We start from the raw sequence: 6379 nt of genomic DNA, 5'->3' as shown, positions 1-6379 counted from the left end.
GTTTGCCTGTCGTGCTCGTCTCTTTACTGTTGTTTGACGGATGCGCTCGGCTCGTGGAGGGACGGGGGTCCTTAAGAAAAAAACCACAGGGGAGGGATGGGTGCTCTTAACGCGACGAGAAGTTGAAGGGAATTAGTTTTTAATCAAACGTCCCACAGGCCGAGTTGTTGGAGCTCTGGGGAATCGACGGTTTTTAGTTAATCCCGTTTGGCCTGAAAGACAAAAAGTGACAAAAGCTCGTTTGAAAGGTTTATTCACAGTGATTGTAAGTTAGAGCAGTTATCTCCTGCTCTAAACCTTCTCGGTAAAAAACTCTTGCAACAACTGCCCCGTGAATGTTTTTTCCGGCTGCACAGGAATAAAAACAATCCCTTTCAGACCCTTCACGGATTTCTAAAGAGAGAAAAGAAGCAGCTTCTCCCGGTCAGAGTCATTCCCGACAATGTGGACATTGTCAGTGGCTCATAAAAGACAAATAAGTAGGTGTCAGTGCAGAAATTACTTCCCGTGATGAACTGCGCAGCCATCATCCGCAATGACACAGCGTCATTCACATCAACGGCACAGGTGCATGAAAAATGGAGCGTGCTGGCAGGGAAATGAATTATTAATGACACATTTAAGTATTATAACAGAAAATCAATGAGCATACCTGCTGTAATTAACATGCACAATGTTTTCCATAATCCAGCACAGTATAATTATGCCTCTCTATTCCAGAACACGTTAGCATTAGCTTTTTCTAAAGCACGCAACACCTGTGTGTTTGCTTTGCTTGTTCTCTGCCGGTAACGATAAAGAGGGAAATGTTATTTAGCTGCTCCGGTGTTGGATGTGGACGTTCAGTCACTCGAAGCTGGCCGCAGACCTTAAGCTCAAAACCTGCAGGGAGAATGGCCTGTTTTGAAAAAAATATTATTTTTCATTTTGAAGTTAATACAAATGTTCCTGCAACATTTTAAAACAGACTCAAACAAACACCCCCCCGGTGCTTATTCTGCCGGTTGATCAGTGAATATCTCGCACCGAACATGTACATTTCAGTATTTCATGTGCCGCTATTGATTCAGATTGAAGGGTTGAGGTGTGGGCTTATCTCCGGATACTGTAACATGTCCACTAATCACTGATTACCACCGTCTGTTTGTGCTGTGACCGGTGGCAGCGCACAAGATTTCCCATCGTTCCTGAAGGATGCCGGCGAACAGCTTGAGTGGAATCCAGCGCGGGACTGGGATTTTTGGCAAGTCAAACTTTATCAGCACAAACATGCGCAAAATGAAAACAAACACAACCCAGACTGCTAATTACCATCCGCTTGGACCTCTGTCCCCCTGTTCTCTCTCCGAGAGACACAAAATGGCCGACTGCAGTGTGCACTCTGCTGAGAATCAGCGGAGGCGGCTGCCGTCCCCCCCCCCCCCCCCCCTGCCTGTCCAAGGGACAACCCCTGTCGCCGGGATAAAACAGGTTGACACGCTTGTAGCCCCAGTGATTTTTCAAACCTATTATTTCATGAGCAAAGTTATAAATTACACGACTGACACCAGTCTGGTATCTTCTGGGCCATGTGGCCTGAATCAACGCCAAATCCTGTGCCACTAATTTTACTAATTGCCTGAGCCCGGCCAACACTTTTCATTGGTGTGGAGCCTGCAGTGTCACAGGAAGCTAATGAGAGCTAAATAATGTATGTGAACCTCTCTAATTGCTTCATTTCTCATTTTGCTTACCAATTCTCATATCATAGTTAGGGATGCCAATTTTGTTTCCTCTGCTGATGGTTCTAACAGTGGTTAATACTAATAACTGCACCCGTCTGTCAAAGGGCAAATGAAGCTTGTCACAGCATTGTGTTGTATTTCATAATAGAGAAACACACAATGGGCTGGGGATGTATTTTAATATATATATGTATATAATATTTAGCGAATAATCCTCCTTTTCTATGTGGAATATTTTCAGCTCTACTCTCTTTGGGTAAATATTGCATTATTTTGTATGTGCTCACTGATGCATACAGCATCATCAGGTAAAGCAGTGTATGCCAGTAAGTGCCACCTGGGGATGTGTGTGTTTATGTATTTGTGTATTTGTGTGTGTACTGTGTGTATTTCTAGCTCTCACAGACATGCATATGGGTGTCTGATAGTGCAGCGTGTGTGTGTGTGTGTGTCTGTTTCCCTCTCTGGCTGGGTTCCCACTGCAGCACCCGTTGGCCACCTCTCCTCCCAGTCCTACCAGCAGGGAAGCTGTAATTTAGCAGCAAATTTGATCATCCAAATAGCTGAATATTTAATGGTATTAAAGCACAGGGTAAAAAAAACAAAACTGTATTATTTATTTACTCCCTATAGTGTAACCTCTATTCAGGCAACACCGGGTGGTCCTGTAAATATACTTCATCTGCCACACGTGTTGAATTATTGACCAATAATTTATCATAATTCATGTCACTGAAAACTCAATAACGCTCTGCAGGACCTCGCTGCCTCCTCGTATCAGTGACCCAGGCAGAGATGATGGCCTGTCAAGGTGGCGGGAAGGTCGATGCCCCGCAGAGACGACACGGCTGCTCCGAATCAGCTTTCATGTTTATCAGAGCTGCAGTTAAAACCAAAAGCAGAGCTAATTGAGTTTGAATTGGGGCAAAAACACACGAATGTGGAGATATTTCAATAAAAAAAACTCTATTTAACGACCTAGAAGTAATAGTAATAATTCATTTGGATGCAGTAAAGTGTTCCTGCAGACAAAATAAACCAGACATAATTCAAACCACCACCTTTTGTAGCCTACACACAAAATGACATTCTTCAAACAGACACACGCCACACGTCCGAGATGTCAGAAAGTGTTCCTGCAGACTGGAATTCACCAAAAACAAAGACAACGAGGTGTTTCGAGCTGTCAAGATGTTTGTTTCTACCTGCGGCAGCTTCACAACCGCCTGCACCTGCATCCTCCACGTTCTGTGACGGATATAATGTGAGATAAGGAGCTTGAAGGGAAATGCAGCTGCCGAACGGGGTTGATGGTTTGAAATATGCCGTATTCACGCTCCATGTTACCACAACTTGTAGGTCACGTTAAGACTATAGTGTTTGATGTAAAATTCTGGGAAATAAGCCTTAAACTCACATTTTGTGCTGGTGACACAAATATCTTAGTTACACTTATACAAAGTGAGGATATGAAGGCACAAGCAGGGATTATGTTGAAGTGAAATCACATTTAAAAGCTTGGTTTTTGGTCTGTTTGGTGAAAACTACTGCATTTTGATGGTTGTAGTTTTCTGTGTAACCTCAACCTGGTGTTAAATGACTCTTTCGATGCCTACAGCTCATTAGCCAGCGTAGCATTCCACCTTTAGAACTTCTATAACTTATTGTCGGACTCGTCAGGAACACTGAACAAAAGAAAGTATTGGAATTGATGCAGCAGGAGAAGAGATATCCTCTTTTAAATGTTTTCCTTGTCAACCTGCAGATGGTACGATTGGATATTTGGTCGTGTTGCCAGCCTCGAGCAGAGGTGAGGGCTAAACAGCTCTGGTCCACATTCCTTGTTTGTGTTTCTTACTTCAAACTTCTTCCTTCTTCCAGTGACTAAAGGAGAAGCCAAAACATCTGTTCACCCGATGGTTTAGATTTCAGATTCTGCTTCGTTTTAAAATTACGTCTCGATCCAACAGTCCCGACTGATTGTTGCTCACATTGCTGATATTTCAACTATTTGTGATCAACTTTAAATAAAGATTAAACCCAGACCTGACCATTCAAAATCCAACCAGCCATTCAAAACCCTTTTCTTCAGTATTGCCGGCTCTCTGCTTCCGTCACGTCTATGATTCAAACTGTGGGGTTCTCACTGCTCATTTGTCACCTACGACTAAGACTTTGCCTCGTCTCAGACTCCACATTCCAGCAACGTTCTGGGTAAATAGGGATTAATGAATTGATTGATTGATGAAAGGGATCCTGTGGCACATTAGAACAACAAACGTCTGCATGTCTGGCTTGTTAGGGGATAATGAAAAATAGTGGTAGCGCTGAAAAGAAGACGTCTAAAAATACAAAATGCTCTTATTATCCATTAATGACAACACAGTACAGTAGTCATAGTCTCTCTAATGCAACACCCAAACAGAATGTCACTGGCAGGGAACACAACACTGCATCCCCTTAATAGGATTGTGCCTGTGTAGCAATTTGTCAAGCCAAAATATCCAGTATTTATGAGACAAATATAGCACATTGGAACAAGTAAGAGAGAGAGGAATCGCAAAATAGTCAATAGGATTAACCGAAGCATAAACTAAATGCTCCTTGATGTGTCATCGATAAAAGGATTTTTGATTATTCGTCACCATAAAATGTGTGGCGAGATTGTCATGCCGTCATTGTATTACTGTATCCCCCCTTTATCTGTGTGTCAATCTCGCCGCATTAGAATCTGGGCGCTGTTCCCCCCCCCCCTGTCTTGTTATTTCTTTTAAATGGATTAAACACACAGTCTGCATTTAGAAAACACACACACACACACACACACACACACACACAAACAGATTACCTCGTAGCCTCGGGTCAACGTCGTGTTAATAAATGGTGAACAGCCGCAATCGTGCCCGCGCCTTGTCGTCTCCAATTAATCCGTCGACAATCAATACGCCGGCTTTGACACTTTAGTCACCGCGAATCATTTTTTATTCACAAACAGCGATGGAACAAAAAAAACTAAAACACCACCGGGAGACGACCTCGACTCTTCCAACAGGAGTTTAAGAGGTTTTTTTTTGGTGCGTTTGTTTATTCAGCTCGTGAAGTCATTGGAAGCGGCGGTCGTTGTCGTTGAAGGAAACTTGTCTGAGTGTGGTTCTTTGGCACAGTACAGAGGCCTTGTACTTATACTTAGTGTTATACTTAGTGCTGCGCGTCGTGCCAAGTTTAACTCCCGCTGCAGCTGGTGTTTGAACACACAGCTGCTGATAACACCGGCCTCACTCAGGTGCTCCTCTGGATCCACTTCACACTCCACTGGTTGGAAGGCCCATTCTTATTAGGAGGCGACAATTACACCGATATTTATTTTGCAAGTACAACGGAGTATTCAGAGAATAACTTCTGATCCATGAAGGAGAGGAATGAAGTACAACACGTACTGAAGTGTGATAAATGAATTGACTGACAGGGAACTTGAACTTTTGGGGGTTGTATTGAACACACAGTAAATTAATCTGAACTGTTTTAAGGTTTATAGTTTTAAGATATGATATTATAAGATAAGGTAAGAGTGAAAAATAAAAGTGTAAGTGTTTTGTAAATTGAATATAATATAAAGTTTGTGAAATTAACATTACGCACACTCGTCTATTCATGGATTTGTTAAGTATTTAAAAGTGTAGTTTCCCAGAATATCAGTGTTTCTTCTAATAAACAGAAGTGTTTCTCTCTTTCTCTGCTCATTAAAATCCTAAAGAAAATCAATTCCTTTTGAAAACTGCCATGAGAAATGAACGAGAGTTCAGTTTGACGCTGGTCAACAACATCACTGGACGCCTCCGTCAGGGTCCTGAGGCTGAAGCGGCTCCTCCCTGCAAAACATCACAGAGTAGAAAATAAAAAGATTTTTAAAAAAGCACATTAAAAACAACAACTTGATCTGAGCCCTGACAAGTAAAATAAATGTTTTGAATAATTGAACTAAAGCAAACATTTCCTGTTAATTTCAGGCTAATTATAGCCGTGCTAGTGGAGAGAGTTGGTAATTTAGGCTCTTGGGCTGCGCCGCTTGTCACGTCGACTCCTTGAAGCCGCGCTGACTGTCACCAGTAATGTCTCCACTTACTTAATAAAAATTAGCCTCGCAATCAGCCGAGTTCAAAGGGAATTCCGCGTGTTGGTGGATCAGTCGCTCGACATTACGCCGCAGTGCCGGTGGATTGTCGCTCGTGCAAAGAGGCACGAGCCCTAATCACAATGGTCAAATTACAGAGTGTTTCACGTTATTCAGATGAGAGCGATGGGGGGAAGCGAGGGGGATCGTGAACAGATCTGCTTCAGCTCCACGGGTGAGATGGAGGCAATATTTATAGCTGCAAACTGTGAAGTAAGGGGGGGGGGGGGGGGGGGGGGGGTTTAATGAGCCAACATCAAGACCCTCATAGGCAACACTATGAAGAGGATGCAGGTGAGAACAAGTGGATACGAGCGTGTGCTGTTTGGATGGAAGACACATGTTCCACATTTGTCTTTATGAATTTGAGGGGGAATGACTCAGACCCACGACGCTGCTGACGTTGCTGAGTATTTTACATCTTTCTGTTTTTAAATAATAAAGCAACATGTTTATTTGTGGAGCAGATTCCTCTTCCTGCAGA

This window comes from Hippoglossus hippoglossus, chromosome 16 (assembly GCF_009819705.1).
Source record: "Hippoglossus hippoglossus isolate fHipHip1 chromosome 16, fHipHip1.pri, whole genome shotgun sequence".
Lineage (NCBI taxonomy): Eukaryota > Metazoa > Chordata > Actinopteri > Pleuronectiformes > Pleuronectidae > Hippoglossus > Hippoglossus hippoglossus.
This window is presented reverse-complemented; position numbering follows the sequence as displayed.